This window comes from Portunus trituberculatus, chromosome 15, assembly GCF_017591435.1.
Source record: "Portunus trituberculatus isolate SZX2019 chromosome 15, ASM1759143v1, whole genome shotgun sequence".
NCBI lineage: Eukaryota > Metazoa > Arthropoda > Malacostraca > Decapoda > Portunidae > Portunus > Portunus trituberculatus.
Window position 1 is genome coordinate 5,760,219 of NC_059269.1, and position 19,569 is coordinate 5,779,787.

At 43.4% G+C, this 19,569-nt stretch overlaps 1 protein-coding gene and 1 long non-coding RNA gene across 2 annotated transcripts in view; one reads left to right on the forward strand and one right to left on the reverse strand.

The window, feature by feature from the left end:
• The window catches only part of LOC123503953 (Down syndrome cell adhesion molecule-like protein Dscam2), a gene marked incomplete at its 3' end in the record, with an annotated part of 474,494 nt that overhangs the window by 50,030 nt on the left and 404,895 nt on the right, over nt 1–19,569 (reverse strand). The window lies entirely within an intron of this gene.
• LOC123504107 overlaps nt 9,789–19,569 on the forward strand; it is a 44,474-nt gene continuing 34,693 nt past the window's right edge. The window contains exon 1 of the long non-coding RNA XR_006674704.1: nt 9,789–9,972. This is a non-coding gene — a long non-coding RNA (uncharacterized LOC123504107). The remainder of the gene's footprint in view (nt 9,973–19,569) is intronic.

Below are 19,569 nucleotides of genomic sequence, written 5' to 3' on the forward strand. Positions count from 1 at the left end.
TAATAGAATTGTGTGATCATACCCAAAAACTCAAGGCAAATATGCGTTCCAGTACTGAAGGTGTTAAGTTAGTATTTGGGTTAGAAGATCGACAAGTATGAGTGCGACTATGTGCGTGTCCCGTAAGTCATGAACATTGTGCGGGACTGATACCTGTGTTGTGAACCAAGAATTGCCAACTAGAAAAAAAAAATACGTGAAAAGGGAAGATATAAGATGAAAATTAAGAAAAAAATGAAAAAAAGGAAGTTAAAACGAGACCTATATAGTTTTCTTTTCAGTTTTTTTTTTTTTGTTTTTATATATATACTATGTGTGCTTTTTTTTCACGGGGATTTATGGGCTAAAGAGGATACTTGCATATTAAAGTCAGGACGGCTGTGATTGTTTGGATTCGGCATTTGGGAATCATTACTGTAAAAATATGTTAATTAATAGCTTGATTCGTGCAGACTTGAATGGTCATGATGTCTATTTCGATCTAGTATCTTCTTATTTACATACTGCCTTCCATTACCTTCATTGCTTTTGTTCAGCTCACTACGTCTTGTTATGTGATGGTTTTCTTTCCATCTTGCTCTTCCTTTCTTTTCACTTTCATTCACTTTCCAGCTTCTTAATCCCTCTTTCCTACTTTTTTTTCTCTTTTCTTAACCACTCTCAGTCATTATCACTCCCGAACCCTAAGCCATCTCTCTCTCTCTCTCTCTCTCTCTCTCTCTCTCTCTCTCTCTCTCTCTCTCTCTCTCTACGACAACTGCTAATCCTCAAACCATCCTTCCTTATCCTTACTTTCCTTCCTTCCTTTCTCCTCTCCTACTACTCATTCCCACCGCTCAGCCAGCCAGCCAGCCAACCAGCCAGCCAGCCAGCCAGCCAGCCAACCCTCGCCCTCTCTACACGACGTACATTAGAAGAGGTCGCGGGACAGTGAAGAGTTGCCACAATTGATGTAGAAAATTGTGCGGGGTTCCTGACTTCTTCTGAATCGGGGTCGCTGGAGGTCGAGGGCCCATGCATCACTGTAATGTTTCCGCGTTTATCAGCTGTCTAAGAGAGGGTGGGTGGGGTGGAGAGAGGGTAGAGGCCGGGTAGCGATGGTGACGATGATGGCGCGAGGTAGTGGTGGTGGTGGTGGTGAGTGGTGGTGGATAGGGTGATAATGGTGGCTGCTGTTGGTGTTGTTGTTGGTAATGGTGGTGGTGGTAGGGGTAATTGTGGTGATAAATGGCGTTTTTGTAATGGAGTTTATTCTTGCACTTATGTCTGCTTTAAGTTTTGGAAGTGTAGTTGTTCATTTTGGCTTATTTATTCAGTTATTTATTCTATTTCTGGGTGTTTAAGTGTTGTCATATATCTACCGACTGCAGCAGACCTATTGTCCTTTGCGAAATGCGATGCTTTGGCTAGGTTAGGGAAAGTTACCGAAATAGATCCAACCACTTCATCACTACAACTTACACATTCATTACGTAAAGAGAACCACACACATGACAGCCACAGTAAACAGAAGACTAGTTTCCATACTTTGACACCTGTATTACCCTGATGCTAAGAAGTGATCGGTTAATACGCCTTTACCTTCAATTTCTATCACAAAATCGAAGTACTTTTGTCATTTAGCCCTCAAAAAAAAAAAAAAAAAAAAAATGCGTCGTTGGGAGGAGCATATGTTCTTACTTTGAATCGTCTATCTTTCTTTCTTTTTCGTATCTTTTCTTCTTTTTTTCTCCGGTAGGTGTGGATGTGCTGCATTTTTCCAATACAGTGGCGAACGGCGCTTGCAACAAACTCGGGCAATAGCGAACGGCAATGAGAGAGAGAGAGAGAGAGAGAGAGAGAGAGAGAGAGAGAGAGAGAGAGAGAGACGAGAAGAGGAAAAAGATAACAGAAATTTAGGTGTGGAAAATTTCAGCTTTTATCACACAATCGCATCTAGAAACTTCTCATTATTTTCAACATTTCTCACGTGCCTCATTCCTGTCTCGTGTCATTTCCTTTCCGGCGGCCATACACTGCACAGAATATTGCTCCACTTCCTATGTTGGGATGCAGGGTTGGGCGGCGGAGGGGCGTCGGAAGGGCGGCCTCTTACCACAGCAGGAGGAGGAGACGGAGGAGGAGGAGGAGGAAGGAACGTGCGAAGGGAAGTAATGTGGTCGGCTTGGAGACTACGGGGGAGGCAAAGTATGGGAGGGAGGTAGGGAGGGAAGGAGAGAAAGGTGGTGATGGTGCTAGTGGTGTGGAGACGTGTGAGGGCGGTGGTGAGGGGACAGGAAGGAGGAGGAGGAAGAGGAAGGGGGAGGAATGTCTAACCTGCTGGAGGAGGAAGGAGGAGGAAAAAGGAGAGAGAGTCGGAGGAGGAGGGATAAAGATGGAGAGAGAACTACATACAAACTCTCTCTCTCTCTCTCTCTCTCTCTCTCTCTCTCTCTCTCTCTCTCTCTCTCTCTCTCTCTCTCTCTCTCTCTCTCTCTCTCTCTCCCTTCTGGCACGCGAGCAATCTTGACTTTGATCAGCTGAGAAATTTTCGCCTTTTTCTACTTCTTCACTCTGACGAGACACACACACACACACACACACACACACACACACACACACACACACACACACACACACACACACACACACACACAGGGACACCAGCTAATAGATAGAGTTCACATAATTCTTTCCTCTATCCCGACAAAACGAAGAGAACTGTGTATACATTTGCTATCTGCACTTTGTCACGCCTTATCATTGCGGCTTTCCTCACGTCACGCTGGTCCATTTGAATAAGTCCATTTGATGAGTAATGTGCGTTAAAGAAAAAAGATAGACAGTAAGGAAGACTGATGACAAACAGCTGAAAGACGATGCATTTTGCTGAGAGAGAGAGAGAGAGAGAGAGAGAGAGAGAGAGAGAGAGAGAGAGAGAGAGAGAGAGAATGATAAAATACTACCTTGCCTCAATGTTCTGTCACCCATCAAAGCTCTCTCTCTCTCTCTCTCTCTCTCTCTCTCTCTCTCTCTCTCTCTCTCTCTCTCTCTCTCTCTCTCTCTCTCTCTCTCCCCCTTTTCTGTCTTACTCGGCTCTCATGTGTAGCTCTTTTATTTTGGTTCTTTATATAGAGTGGCCGCGTGGATGTTCTTTGATCTCTTCGTTTGTCAGTGTCCTTGTGTTTACGAATGCTGTGCTCGTGTCTGACGTTCGCCTTGCACGGGATAGATGGAAAAATTTAGTGCTGCGACATGGCTCTTTGTAACGCGTTAGAATAAACGAGAGTAAGAGATACAGCGAGATACATAGATCTACGTGGGACCGAACAGAAAGACAGAGGCGTGGAGAGATGGAGAAGAGAAGTAATGGCCGATAAAGTGTGAAGCAAATAAGAGTGAGCCAAAGAGAGAGAGAAAGAGGAATTGAATGTCGTGTCTGGGTGTGGCTGTTGCATTGTACAAGGTATCTATCTAATGCCCCCGCAGGAAAGCCAAGGAGAAACAGGAGGAAGGTAACACGACGAGGTCAGGAAGGAGGAAAGGAAGAGTTGAGAAGGTGCGGGGAAAAGTTAGATAGAGAGGAAGTAAAATGTCCACACGGAAGGACTGAGTTACGTATATGAAGTAGTAAAAGTTGGAGAAGTTAAGGAAGGATGATGAAAAAATGTTCAGAGAGAGAGAGAGAGAGAGAGAGAGAGAGAGAGAGAGAGAGAGAGAGAGAGATGCATTCACAGTGACAAAAAGCTGAGATAAACATATGTACACACAAGAAGACAGGCAAACAGAGAGACAGACAGAAAAATAAACACGTAGATAGACAGAAGCACAAACGAACAAATAAAAAGCCAACCAAAAAAAGATATCAGACATAGAGACTAATACAGACAAGAAAACAAACACAGGCACACACACACATACAGAAAGAAACAAGTCTAAACCATTTTTTCCTTACCAAAAGGCTTACACACACACACACACACACACACACACACACACACGCAGGAGGAGGTGGGTGCCGCTCTGTGTAGTATAACCTCACTTTAAATCCTCGACCCGTGCTCAGCCTCAGCGAAGAATGTGAGCGCCTGAGTTACGGCACATTAAGGGAGTTTCCTCAAAAAGGGGGGAATTACAGCTCAGTATATCAGGCTCAGTGGGGCCGGGAGTAGCTCATGACTAGGCCGTAATGGGAGGGAGGGCGCCCTGGCACGGGTAACAGGAGGAGGAGGAGGAGGTGGAAGAGGGAGTGGTGGTGGGTGACAGCACGTTTTTTTCTTTTTTAACTGCAAGAGAAAGAGGAAGAGGAAAAAGAGGTAGGTATGAGGAGAAACGGCTCGAGTTTTCGGGAGAAGGAGGAGGAGGAGGAGGTGGTGGAGGAGGAGGAGGAGGAGGATGAAGGTAATGAATGTAAAAGGTAAGAGAGAGAGAGAGAGAGAGAGACAGGATGGGTATAGAATGTGTGTGTGTGTGTGTGTGTGTGTGTGTGTGTGTGTGTGTGTGTGTGTGTGTGTGTGTGTGTGTGTGTGCCATGGTGTAATCGGGAGGAAAGGGAGAAATGAGTAGAGTAAAAAGAAGAAATGATGTACGAGACAAGATGGCATATAAGAGATGAAGAGAGAGAGAGAGAGAGAGAGAGAGAGAGAGAGAGAGAGAGAGAGAGAGAAAGAGAGAGGAGAGGAGAGAGATGGAGAGGGTGGCGAAGATAAATGAGGGAAAATAGAGGGAGAAGATGAAAAAAAAGACACAGATGGCTGGTAATAATCATGGGAAAGAGAGGGAAAGTAGGAAACATGTGGTGTCTTCAGTGTAGCCCAACGTATTTTAGGGAAAAGGGGTCGTAGAGGTAGTAGTGGCGGTGGTGGTCGTGGTCGTGGTAGTGGTGGTGGTGGTGGTGGTGGTGGTGGTGGTAGTTGTGTGCAGTCGAATGGTTGGTTTGTCTAGACGAGATGGTGTGCGGATGAATTTAAGGCAGGAAGTTAGAAGTGGTGTACTGTGGAGAGGTGAGATGAGGCTGTACTGGTGACGCTAGTGGTGATGAGTTGTAGAGTTTGTGTGTGGTGTATGTTGCTTAATGGTGAGTGGCTGTATGTGTGTGTGTGTGTGTGTGTGTGTGTGTGTCAGTGCTAATATTTGACAGTCCTTTCCGTCCTTTTTTTTTCATTCAGTCCTTTTTTTCTCAAATGAATGTTTTAATGTACTTAATTTGTACAAAATCTTATGCCGTTTTCCCATATGACTTCTAAAAATGTACCTTATCCTTTAAAATTTGGAATACAGTTTATTCTTATACGTATACTTTACTTCATTCACTATTATATTCTTCAGTATGTTTTTTTTTATGCAATAGGGAAAACCAGCTAAAGGCAACAACAACAAAAAAATCCACTTGAAATGCCAGTTCCCTTAAAGAATGATACAGAATTAGCCAGAAGTAGGGAAAAATATCTTCAAACATGTTACAGAAGTTAGATTCGACGTGGCACAATCTAACAACAAAGCTCATGATAAAAAAAAGTAAAGACGATATAAGACAAGCACACAGACACACGATTCAGTACAGACAAACAAGAGAGTGTCGAGTGCTGAGTTATCTGAGGCTTTTCCCGGCGATCAGAGTGCCATATCGGGTGCGAATGGGGGAGCACAGTGGCTGGGATGAAGTATTGATGACGCTGAGGGGTGGAGTAAGAAAAGGAAAGGAAAAAAAATAAAGAGAGAAAAACATATGCTCCATTTCTCCCTTACCAAAAGATGTACATCAGTGTATGAGAGAGAGAGAGAGAGAGAGAGAGAGAGAGAGAGAGAGAGAGAGAGAGAGAGAGAGAGAGAGAGAGAGAGAGAGAGAGAAACAGGCGTCGCATCCTCCATTCTTTACACGTCCCTTTGGATACCTAAACGACCTATACATTATGGTCCGCTGTTAGGAATATTGCGTGCGATTCCGGTTTACATCCACACAGGGGCCTGGGAATGGCTGCGCGGGATCCACTCAGGCCGGGCGGACTCTCCCCTCCCCATCCCTCCTCCCTTGCACCGCCTCCGATCTCCTGTCTGTATAGCCGGACGCGGTTTATGATGCGTGGTCCTGTAGAGGAAGGAAGGGCCCGGGCGGCGCTCTCCGGGTGGACTGGCTAATGTACGAGTCAAGCTGCTGCTGCTCCGATGCTCCGAGGTGATGGCTCATGAACGATTGTCTCTCTTTATACTCCAGAGAGAGAGAGAGAGAGAGAGAGAGAGAGAGAGAGTATATTCCTTTTTGTATCCTGATGCTACCCAACCAATGTGCCAACAGTCTTATACATACTCTTGGTCATTACTGAAATATCAATAGTGGCATCCTTCATCGTGGTAGTTGAAAGAGTAAGTAGTGCGTAGGAATAAACCGAAAGACCTTAAATGGCGACTGATCTAGTAAGGCTCATGGTGTTTTTTTCTGCTGAGTTGAGTTCATACTAGTAAGTCTTTTTTCTCCTCTCCAGGGGTCGTCATGCTAGTGTAGCCTGGACTTATTTGCCATTTGAGTGTGGGACAGAAAGTAACAGAATAAAAGAACATGAAAAATGCAACGGGGAAAAAGAATATCAAGGAAAAAGTAACACGAAAGAAAAGTAACTGGAAAAAGTTACAAATATATCTAATACTTTTCTTTTTATTTCGGACCTAACCTAACCAAAACACAGTTATTTTTATTTTCCTATACAAACTTAATACTGTTACTTTTATTTTGATACTTTTTAGCATTTTTTCCTATACTTTGTTTTACCTGATACATAACTGCAGTTCCATATCATTACAGTTCAAGTGAACCTCTTGCTGATCACAAGCAGAGAAGTGTTAGCTCAACTCAGAACAGTCACGAAATGTTTATTAGAAAAAAACGTAACATTCACTTCCATTATGACTATTGTATGAGCGACACGCCTCGTCAAGCATCAGTCAGAACCTGCACCGTGACTAGGGCTGCATAACAAACGATCACATTTCAAGGAACGCTCGTGATGCACCATTAAACGAACTGTGTGTGTGTGTGTGTGTGTGTGTGTGTGTGTGTGTGTGTGTAGTATGTATATAAACACTAACACAGATATAGAAAGAAGAATAACACAGGTTGCGCCTGCATTGGAAGGGCAAAAATAGTTGAGAATGGTGTTTTCCGGCACTATTGATGAAAAATTAGGATGAAAAATACGGTGCCAGTGGTGAACTAAATACCATTTTTCATCGTGGACAGCCGTGGTGGAGCAGCAGACATATCAAACCTGAATAATTACACCGATACATGCGGCGCGACAGAAATGTGTGAACGTTAAAAGCATACTTGAAAATGAAGAGTTTAATAGAATATAAAGAAAGAGAAATACAGAGAAAAAAAATCCTCACACAGACACACTGCTGCAGACGATAAACAGATAAACTCCCTCCATACAGCTTTTTTTTTTTTAACTGAATCTCTTTTCTCGTCACATTACTTTGTCTCGTCAGTTTTTCCATTAGTGTGTGAATCTTGAATGAGAATGGCTCGAACACCGACCTACATCAGAGAAATAGTTATTACGCTCGGACACAAAAATACGGGAAAGTACTATTTTTTTTCTTTCTGGCAGTCCTTCCATGTCGATGAAGTGACGTTAGTTAAATGAAGGAGGAATGTGGAGAGGTCTGGCTGGAATGAGTATGGGAGGGCAGGGCAGTGATGAAGAAAAGGCAAAAAGGTGAGGAGGGTGAGAAGAATAGGTGGATGTGGGGAGAAGAAGGAAGGAAGGAGGGGACTCTCCCTCCTCTCCCTTCACCGCTTCACAGTGTGGGGCGGAAATTAAACTTTTCTTGATCGCGGCGTCAGAAGGTGGTGGCGGCCTTTGTTTTTTTGGCCCAACTTCGTCAGAACCAGGCCATGTACGGAAACTTGAGCATATATATATATATATATATATATATATATATATATATATATATATATATATATATATATATATATATATATATATATATATATATATATATATATATATATATATATATATATATATATATATATATATATATATATATATATATATATATATACACACACACACACACACACACACACACACACACACACACACACACACACACACACACACACATGTACTGAGAGAGAGAGAGAGAGAGAGAGAGAGAGAGAGAGAGAGAGAGAGAGAGAGAGAGAGAGAGAGAGAGAGAGAGAATGCACACGTGACATGGCAGGTGGAGCACGCCATTGGAGGGTTGGCAGGTGGGCTTCAGGATGTGAGTGGGTGACGGAAGGGGTCAGCAGGAAAGAACAGGAGCGGAGAGCCAGGCTGGTGAGGTGACGGCAGGGATCTGAGGTGGGAGCGAGGCAGGGACGGGGGCATGGTGTGCTGGGTGGTGGAGGAGGGCAGTTCGGGTCAGAGAGAGAGAAGAAAAAAACTACGTAATGGGTTTCCAACTTGTGCAAATTACTCTCATGGGAGCAGTTTGGCATTGCCGGGGAGACAAAGAGAAGATTACGGGTAAAACAATGGAATATGGATAAAATATATTTGTGTATGTAATTGTTTTTCATAAATTTATGCAGCTGCAGTAATATAAACAATGTGCTTTGGTTATGAATAAGTATATAAGTTTTCGCTGATGTTAGATATAGAATATTATTTATACTGTAAAGTAATAGATTGAAAAAAAAAAAAACAATCATGCATCCTAACCTCACACACCCGCCCACGCATGTGCCGGCCTAACAAGCTGAATGAATGAGTGCACGGCACGAATCTAAACCAGTGCTCATAATCATGATGGATAATGCCTTCAGTAACCTTGCCTACGAGTTGACGTATGGATACTATATATTGCAGATAACAATATGAGAGACTGTCAGCAACACACTCATTAATATGAAATATTTTGGTGCTAAATATCAGAATGTTGGGCACTCAAGTGGCAAGTACATGCTATTCACTGCGTCAAGGTGTTTATTGGTACATGCAGGGCCATTTCTTCCTTTATAAATACAAGTACAGGTGCTTTTTCGGAATGGAGTCGTGCAGGACGGAAATGTGGCTTACCTGCAGTTCATAAAACGGAACCATTAGATTAAAGCAACGTTGGGTCTATCTATAATCTCATGTAGCGCTCAATCTTAGGTGAATACTAAAACGCAGAGAGAGAGAGAGAGAGAGAGAGAGAGAGAGAGAGAGAGAGAGAGAGAGAGAGAGAGAGAGAGATTTAACCGTACGTTTATGTAAAAAGAAAATAATCTATCGTTAAACTTAAGATGCAACAGAGTGCGGTTAGGGGTTAGTGTACATTGTAGAATAATGCAGTGTCCCCTGAATGCAATCTATTTTCTGTGGGCATAGGTGGCGCTTGTGGCGCATTGTTTCAACTCCAAGCCAGTTAACATTCTTTTCTAACATTCAAGGAAAACGTGAATCCTTGACCCGCTACTTGACTTAAGAACATTTTTTTTTTATCATCTCTAAAATTGCAATTGCTTTGTAAAATACGATTACGTTCCTCTGTCTTAGGAATCCATAGAGCTACGTACTGTGGAAGTAGAGAAAGTTCGCATTAGAAATTGAGTTGTCATAGCTTCAAACACTGGTCCGAGATTGCCTGCCTGGTTCTGTTAAGGTATTAAATGCGTTCATATTGTAGGAACGCTTGAGAAAGAAAGGAAATAAATTACAATGAGTAAATTACTTATTACCCTAATGAAGCTACACTCATGTGATGTTGAGAGCAAACGTTTAATTGTAATATCAGAAAATCACTCATGTCGACAAGATAGCCAGCAGTCGTACCAGTGAAGTCGCCAGAGTTGGGAAGCTGCGCGTTGCTTCTCGATCTTGGTGGCGTCTTCAAGTCTTATAATTTTTAGTGGCGCGCGAGTAATACAAGATCTGGGAAGGGAACTATTATCTGCTTGCACCCTTTGCTTGACTGAGACTGGAGGCCCGTGTGTCAGCCGAATCAGAAGGAATAATGCAGGTCTGTAATGGCTGAGTTTCCTTCATATTACCACGTGATCAAATCTCGTCCCCCCCCAAAAAAAAAAAAAACACCCACTGCTTATCTGTTCTGTATAGTTGGTATATTGAATTTTATTTTTAGCCAGAAGTGTCGTTCCTTTAACTATATCATATAGTAATCGAATGTAAATACTGATAACTGTATTTTTTTTTTAAAGAGATGAGTGTTGACCATCAGAGTGAATAAATGAAACGACCCGTGTCAAATAGTTGCAGTGTTGAGTCACGTTTATAGCGTCTGTTTGGTCCTTATGCCTTTCCTTATGCTATGAGAGTCTGCAGATATAGGAAGAGATAAGTGATTATGGCAGTGTAGAGAAGAGTGCTTCGAAATGTGTGATACGAGCATTGTTGGGGTTGAGGAGGGTTCATGATAATTATTCGAGAGTGGCTGATGACTTAGTCCCTTCCATTGTTAACTCAAATATTGTTTCTCCAATGTTACGCATTGCTGAATGAGAGAAGGATACAGGCAGGAATGAGCAGTCGTGGGAGCTACTTTATCAAACGAAGCAAGTATCCTATCCTTCCGCTGATGGGGAGTGACATGTTAAAGTGTGTTCATTTTGTAGTCTGGTGCTTACTTTGCCTCTAATTGCTTTTCCATGATTACGTTAATGGATGATCAATGATGAATATGGATGTTTATGAGACCACAGAAAGTAAGTGAAATGGTGTTTAATTGTGAGTTGTTCTTCATACGGACTTTCACATAGAGCTTCTCTCATCTTATTTGTATTTTTATATGGACCTGTTAATCACATTAAGTCACGTTATTTTCCTCGGTGATATTTGAGTGTCTTTAACGATACACAGTAATAGTTGGTTATTTTAGAAAAATATAAACAGTGAAAACTGATGAAATTTGTTCGGTTGTAAACAAATGACGGCTTATAGTGTTCCATTTAGCCTGGGTGGAGCCAAAGCTTTTACTGGTTCCTAGTACCCCGTGTAAATGGAAGAGGCCCTTTGCCAAGAGTGAGAGGCGAGGCGTGATGGAAGGGACTGATGGTGGTGGAACTTTATTGCATGAGATTAACACCATCAGGTCCAAACATGTGCCCGCCTGAAAGTCTGAATGAATGAGTGAGTGGCGCGATTCCAACGCGGGCGTCACCAATGGACATAATCATGATGGATAATACCTCGAATAATCTTGCGTACGGGTTGACATATGAATATATATTGCGAATAACAATGTGTGAGCCTGCCAGGAACACATTCATTAGTATGATAAATTTCAGGCTAAATATCATGGTATTGCTGCACTCAGGTGGCACGAACCAGCCACTGCTTCATTCAACACTATCGTAGTTATTTCGCGACAAAATACAAGAGCGAGTATGAAATAAATTTGTGTAAGAAAGAAGTGTGGCGTATTTAAATGTTGTAAAGCAAGTCTGAAATTGCAACTAAACTTGGTAATTTTCTGTAAGGTTGCGGTGATATATATATATATATATATATATATATATATATATATATATATATATATATATATATATATATATATATATATATTACCATGTTACCATGATACCCAGGTTCTAGGTGGTTGCACCAAAGATGCGCTTGGGTGGTGATATGGGCCCTAATATGTGTACCACTATAAATAGAATTGCCTGCGTCACTATTGGGTGGAAGCTTAACAGCGCTTCCCACATATACTCTTCAAGTATACCTACAGGCGCTATAGGCTTTCACATAAAAACAAAAAAATACACACACACACACACACACACACACACACACACACACACACACACACTCGACTCACAATCAGAGGGCCGGGTTCGAGCCCCGGTGCGGCGAGGCATATGGGCAAGCCTCTTAATGTGTGGGGTGTGTTCACCTAGCAGTAAATAGGTACGGGATGTAACTCGAGGGGTTGTGGCCTCGCTTTCCCGGTGTGTGGAGTGTGTTGTGGTCTCAGTCCTAACCGAAGATCGGTCTATGAGCTCTTAGCTCGCTCAATAATGGGGAAGACTGGCTGGATGACCAGCAGACGACCGTGGTGAATTACACACACACACACACACACACACACACACACACACACACACACACACACACACACACACACACACACACACACACACAGTTGAATCCGGGATGAAGTAATGTGAATTATGTTATAAAAATAATTGAAAATGTAGTTGCCCCTTAGTCTGGTGCGTTTTCTATAGATTCATCTACTAGTGGCACAGCTTCTCGTCCTCCTGGACAAATCCGAACCGTATGTGAACGAAACCCCGAATCTTGGGCCAGTAGCTAAAATGAGGAATGATGAAGTTATGTTGCATATTCTGTTTTGAGACCCCAAGTACAGTATTACGAAAACTGAGGAACAGTATCATAGAAAATGATATAAGCTAATATTTCGAAACCCTGACTCTGCGATTATCTCTTTGTATAACAATAGTTTGGTGTTTGGTTCGTATAACAATAGTCCTTTGGTGCGTGAAGGAAGGAAGTAGGCAAGCGGGTGGAGGTTGATATAAAAATCGTGATATGACAAGTATTTGTTGTAAGGTGTGGATACGAAGCCACGTAGCGTATTGACAACTGTACTCCTCCTTTAGAGTTGTCAGATGAATGCTGTTCGCATCCGCAGAAACTGTCCCTCTGAATTGATGTCTCCATCACCATTTCCTCACTTGGAGCGCCCAGCAACTAAAGCTCTTTTCCTCGAGCTCGTGCCCTGCCAACAGGGCTTCCCTTCTCTCACCCCCCAAATGTCAACTTACTCCCACCACTTTCCTCCCAACTTCCCTTCCGGCAACTTCCCTCCTGACAACTTCCCCTCGTCAACTCCTCCTCCGCCAACTTCCCGCCAGCAACTTCCCTCGCTAATTTTCCCCGGACATGTTGTCCCGACAAGTTTTCTCGAAAATTTCCCCAACAATTCCCGTCCCCCTTCCTGACAGTTGCCTGCCCGATAACTGACCTCGATAACTTGTCCTTGACTATTGTTTCCTGAGGATGTCCCGCAGACCCACACTTTGACAAATGCCTTGCGATAAATTTCCTAAACAACCGCCCCATCACTTACTGCATCTTGACTAATGACCCCAGACCGCTGTCCACTGCCACCTTCAGGGTCCATGGCGCCCACTGCCCCATCCAATGCGGTCCTCTAGCAACCCTTCCTATCACGCACCTCAGAGAGCCTGACCCTTAAAAAGTTACTTCAAACAACTTAGTCCGTAAGTCCTTTCCTGCATTTCCTATCCACTCCGCCATGTCTTTTCGAACGTAGCTAGAAGAGACGGTCTATATTAGTCCATTTAAGTAGCGTGGGTACGTTTTGGGGAAAGAGATCATTGCACTCATCCATACGCTTAGATATATATATATATATATATATATATATATATATATATATATATATATATATATATATATATATATATATATATAGTGCCAGCCTTCCTTGTTCGGCTCCTTAAAATTATTGTACCTATTTTGTTAACTTTTATTAGAATCGAATATTTGAGAAAAAATAAATATAGATAAAAATCAAATATTGTGATTCTTGCAAAAGTTATCAGGAAAAGAAATACCAACCATGTTTTCGAATATTCCGATTCTTGCAAAAGTTATCAGCAGAATACACACAATAATTCAAGAGCCGGAGCGAGGGAAGCCTGGACATGAACTCTTCTCACCCCGACACAACCTGCGCTACCTCAGGGGAGTGACCTGGCGACCCGCTCCTTAAGGATACCTATAGAAAAAACATGGTGGCGGGAGAAGAGAGGTATGTATGCCCAAACTTACACAGGATAAAGTTTATAGGCTTTATTCGCACATATTATAGAAAAAAAAAGCGAGACCACCGTACCACCATAATCTCGTGTATGTGTTTTTTTCTTTGCTTTCCCACTTTACTCCTTCCATACTCGTCTTAAAGCTCCACTTTTTTCTGTCTCCATAAGAAAAAGTATGTTTGAAAAACCATCACATTTCACCTTTGACCTTCAGCTTTGTGTGATATCCGTCTTATCCCCAGACTGCCTCACCGCTGCGGCAAATGCGAGACACCGACTGACGCACGCACGAGAACGCTCTTTGTGATGTAAAGGGAACACCAGGTAAATAATTTGAACCTAGATAGTTTACATAAATATAGCTTTCTTAACACGTTAGCTCTACTTGTTTAAAGGTCAAATTATATAAGCGCTCCCAGAAAAGCATTATCTTCATAAATATTGTACTAAATACGCTCTCCCTGTGTAGTACAGTAAGTCTTGATTCTCGGTGACTGATGGCGTTGTTTCCTTCGTCGTAGAGTCGTTTCTACAGATACACGCGATCGAAACTAGTGTGGAGCACAGGTGAGCGGGGAGATGATATTGATGAGCTGCTGATGCCTCTCCTCGTGGTGCGCAGCTGCTGTCCGGCATCCGTGTTGATTGGGGCTATGTGATGTACAGCTTTCCCATCAATACTGAGCAATTTGTGTTGTTAACAATTCTCTAATAGTGAAGGTATAATACTGAGGTAGCACCTGTATGGAGCGTGACTCAGGTGGGGAACGTTCAATTACTCAGTGACAGGAATGATATGAGATCAGCTGTATGCCACAGTAGTAGTATTGGCGGAGAAAGCCTTGTATAGTTTCTGCGTAGAACATGTCTTCAGGGCAGCTGTTCCAGTGACGCAGCTGTTTCGATAGTGGTTCTGTGAGGGTCAGGTGTTGCGGAACCTGGAGGACGTGATGAGAGGAGCGAGGTGCAGTCTGTTATGTGAGGGACCGGCGAGTGGATGTCAGTCAGATGACTTTGTAAGGAAGGGGCCGAGAGTTAAGTTGACAGGGTGGGGGTGTTGGAGGCCTGTGGGTGTTGGGGGCTCAGTAAATAATGCAACAACAGCCTGGGCCAGAAAAGCTTTCACTTTGGTCAACTTCGAGACGACTCGAGGAAATTGCGAGCCCGACACCTCGTCCCAAACTTCCCTGTGGCGGCGACTTCAGCTTCACTGTGGTCATCCGCGGCGCTCTTACTACCTGTACACTCTTTGTCCCCCGTCCTGGCTATCTTTTTATCCACAGCGTATTGCAGGAGTGGGCGTGGCACAAACAGTTTTCTTGAAGTAGGCCAACAGGTGGAGGAAAGGAAGGAGTGCCCGGCTACTTCGGAACACACAGGCGGCGACACGATATGGACGCAGTGTTTGGGCGATGGCGAGGCGGCTTCTCACACCCACTCTCCCTCTCCCCCTTCCCTTCTTATTCCCTCACTACGGGTTTCGCCTTCCCTCCGATTCACTTTATTCTCCCTACAGCCCACGCCCTGATCCAGCTCACTCAGACTCGGCTCCCTCCTCTCTCAGCCTTCAGCGACACATATTGTGGAGTTTACATATTCTTCTGCCTCTCTTCACATCTCTCCTCCCGCCATTCCACCATGTGCAGGACTGAGTGACGATATACCAAGGTTTTTTCTTATCTCCCCTTTTATTATTTGTGTGTGTGTGTGTGTGTGTGTGTGTGTGTGTGTGTGTGTGTGTGTGTGTGTGTGTGTGTGTGTGTGTGTGTGTATTCCGACTGTGTCATAGGTTTTGCAATTGCGAACAAGTGATTAATCTTGATTTTTTATCCATTCGCTCTCTTCCTCCTTTCTTCCTCTCCTTTATCCTTCCTTCCTAGCATCCTTCCTTCGTCGTCATCAAGCCCTTCACTTCAAGCGCACACGTTGTTCTTGTTCGCTTTCATCTCCTTTCTTTCCATCCTTCTCTTGATGCTCCTCCTCTTTCTCTTCCTTCTACTTCCGTGCAACCCTTTCTCCTCCCCTGTTCCACATCACGGGAGGAGTTTGGTACCTTGTCTGATGGGAAATGCGCTCGTCCTTCTCCCTTTCTGGTGTTCCTAGCTGCTCCACCCTCAGTGTTGGTCTGGGAGAGGTGGCTGGCTGTCTGCTTCCCCTCCTGCACGCCCTCCTATTGGCAGGCGCTGTTGGACATCACTGATGCCTTTTTTTTATTAAGTGTGTTTGCAGTATAACGTTTTCCAACGATTTTTCTTCCGTGCATGTATTATTGCGCTCTATCTTATATTCTGTGTCTTTTTTCTCTTTATTTCTTTTCTTCCTCTCCCTTTGCTCGTTTTATTGTTCGTTTGTATTCGTGTGTTTTTCTTTTCTCTCGTTCGTGAGTATTTAATTTCGATATGTTGGATTGTTTGTTTATTAGTCTTTTGTCTATCCTCTCTTTCTCTCTTTCTTTCTTTCCCCTTGGTTCTCTTTGTGAGCGAGCGATTTCTTACACTATCGTTGTACTTCTTCCATTTCTTTTGCACTGGTTTTCTTCCCTTCCCTTTCATTCATTCTTGTACTCCCCTCTCGGTAGTCATGGGAACTCTCTTTCACGTCTCTATCTATTTGGAGCCTAAATATCAATGTTAGAATATCACTTTTACTCTCACTCAAGTTTTTTTATTGTTTTTTTTTTCCATGGTGGTCTTCCTTTGTTGATATTCAAAGAGGTGTAAATATTTTTGGATAGACGCAAAGGTTAAAAGAGAATAGATTATATTTTTCTCCTCTTAGGCTGCTGAATATAGATGATTGCAGTGTAAATTAGTCTAGAAATGATTGTAGAGATTATTAACTTTCTCTGAATTTGGTAGCATGTCTATATTCTTGCTTGTGCTATGATGAAATGTTTTTTTCTTATTAATTTCCGTGCTAGTTTTCTCACAGATGATTATGTGTTGTGCTTGTATTATTTTACATTGAAGAATCAGTAGTGTCATGCAGTTTTAACTTACAACATTTTGTGATTATTATAAAAAGTGCTTCGGGGTTTGAGTTAAGGAAAAAAATATCTCGAAGTTAAATTATCACAGTCACTCATCTACATCCGCCAATCAGTGAACAGTCATCCACTATACCATCCAGTAGCCATCCAGTTTACCTACTTCTTGTCTCCACTCACTCTCATCCATCCAATCATCTAACTACCTTCCTTTCTATTTCTCATTATCATCTTTTATCCTGTCTTCCATATTCAATCAACCACATTACCTGTCTAGGTATCTTTCGATCTCTCATTATCACCTTTCATCCTATCATCCTTATCCAACCAACCACCTCACATCACTCACCTATCTACCAACCTACCTTCATCATCATCATCCACATCACCCATATCACCAACCCACACACCTATCTATCACTATCATCACTCTTACATCTCCATCTTCCCTGACAGCGCCACCTTTCCCCACCTTCACTCCACCTCTCCCCCACCTTTCCCTCTCCTCACCACCAGTCTAGGCAGCTCCAAGAACTTTTCATTTAAAATATTCTGATGAAGAGGAGCGATGCTGAATTGGTACCCTGTGTTTTATACCTTCCGCTCCGGTGATCCACAAAGGCTGTTTACGTCCAGTGGTCCGGGTGGCGGGCGAGAATGGAGGGGGACATGATGAAGACTGGGAAATCAAGAGTATATAAAAGTACTGGGCGGAAATTGTAAAGAGAGGAAGAGGAGGATGAGTGAAACGAACGACGAAAAGGAGCGGTAGAAGGAAAGGGAGTTGGAAGGAAGGAGGGAGGGAGATAAATAAGAGAGGAGGGAAAGGAAGGTGCAGGAGATAGAGAGGGAGGAATTGTAGTAGATGTGCACGTTGTTGGTTGGCTGTACGGGGAGATAAAATGGAGGTGGAGGAGGAGGAGGAGGAGGAGGAGGAGGAGGAGGAGGAGATAAAGAGACGAGGAGAGACTTTTGATACTGGGAGATGCCGGAGATACAGTGACACATGCAGATGGACAGCGAGAGAGAGAGAGAGAGAGAGAGAGAGAGAGAGAGAGAGAGAGAGAGAGAGAGAGAGAGAGAGTTAGGAGAGAGAGACTCTACCTTTAACCTATAAAATACTTGATGCATTCACAATGCTAAAATAACGCGTCGTCCATACCAATTTTCGCATCATTGTATATATAGAGAGAGAGAGAGAGAGAGAGAGAGAGAGAGAGAGAGAGAGAGAGAGAGAGAGAGAGAGAGAGAGAGAGAGAGAGAGAGAGAGAGGTGCACTGGAAGATTTACTGGGAGTAGTGATTACAGGAAGATTGGAAGAATTGTAATTGCCCATATTTTCCTCTTCTTTTCCCTCTACATCCCTCCTCCTCCCTTACCTCCATACCACATTTGCACTCCAAAGCCATCACAAGGAAATATTTGTGTATTCTTCCCAATCCAGCAATTTTACGGTCACTAGGCGGAAGAGAGAAAGCGGAAGAGAGGAGGAGGAGGAGGAGGAGAAGGAGGAGAAGGAAAAGGGGGAGGAGGTAGGAGAAGAATAGGACGGGATAGAAGGGTGAAGGAGGAGAAGGTGCGGTTGGAGAAAATTGTTGGATGAAAGGGAAGGATGGTGTGGAAGAAAAGGGGAAGGAGGAGGTGGAGTAGGAGGAAGAGGAGGAGGAGGAGGCGGAGGAGGGAGCGGAACAAGATGAAAGGGGTAGAAGGAAAATCTGATAATGTGGAGAAGAAGGAGGAGGAGGAGGAGGAGGAGGAGAAGGGAGCGGAGCAAGTTAAAAGGGATAGAAGGGAAATCTGGAAATGTGGAGGAGAACGAGGATGAGGAGGAGGAGAACAAGTAGTAAGAGTAGGAGGAGGAGGAGAAGAAGAGGGAGGAGGAGGAGGAGGAGGAGGAGGAGGAGGAGGAGGAGGTTTGCGCAGGGTGTGGATGGGTGGAGGGGGGGAATGAAACCTGTCAAAGAATTTGCATGAAACGACGCTAAAAGTCGGAATTCATGGATTTTTACCAGCACCCTTCGCCCCTTTTATCTCATCCTCAAGGTTTATCCATCGCTCACTCTCGCCCCAACAACCGCTGATCGACACGGGGCAAAATTAACCCTTGTGTACCAGTCTTGTTAGGGCGTCTGTCCCGTGCCACTGTGTCGGGGGAAAGGGTTGGAAATCGCGCTGTTGTGAATGGCTTGCTTGGGTAGTGGAGGTGGCGGGGATGGTGGTGGTGGTGGTGGTGGTGGTGGTGATTGATGTCGTCTGTGGCCCCTACTTGTCGGCCCATAGCTTAGAGGGGAAAAATGCGCTTGTTACTAATTACCAGCACTTAGTATCTTTTCCTGGGAAACGATCGCTTCACTTAAGGCTTAACGACACAAGGAGAATCGTTTTTCTTTAACTGGAGACTTAAAAGAAAATGAGGATTCCTTTGAAATTTTACCTCCTCCTCCTCCTCCTCCTCCTGTCCTCCCTCTCCTCCTCCTCCTCCTCCTCCTCTCCTCTCCTCTCCTCCTCCTCCTCCTCCTCCTCCTGTTGATTCAAATGTTTTATTCTTCTTTCGTTTCATTATGGATTTTTTTTTTTCAAGATCCTTTTGCACGTTGTTTTTATCTCGACAATTTTCTCTTTTTTAGCTGAATCTTAAAGTGATATAATTGCTTCCAATCTTTCCTTCCGTGAATTGAAATGCTATAGTATTCCCTTTTTTTTTTTTTTTTTTTTATAGAGATGCAGAAAAGAAATGTTTCCTAATACATTTTCTCCATTTGTATAATTTTTTTTCTTAACTGGAAACAAATCAAAGAAA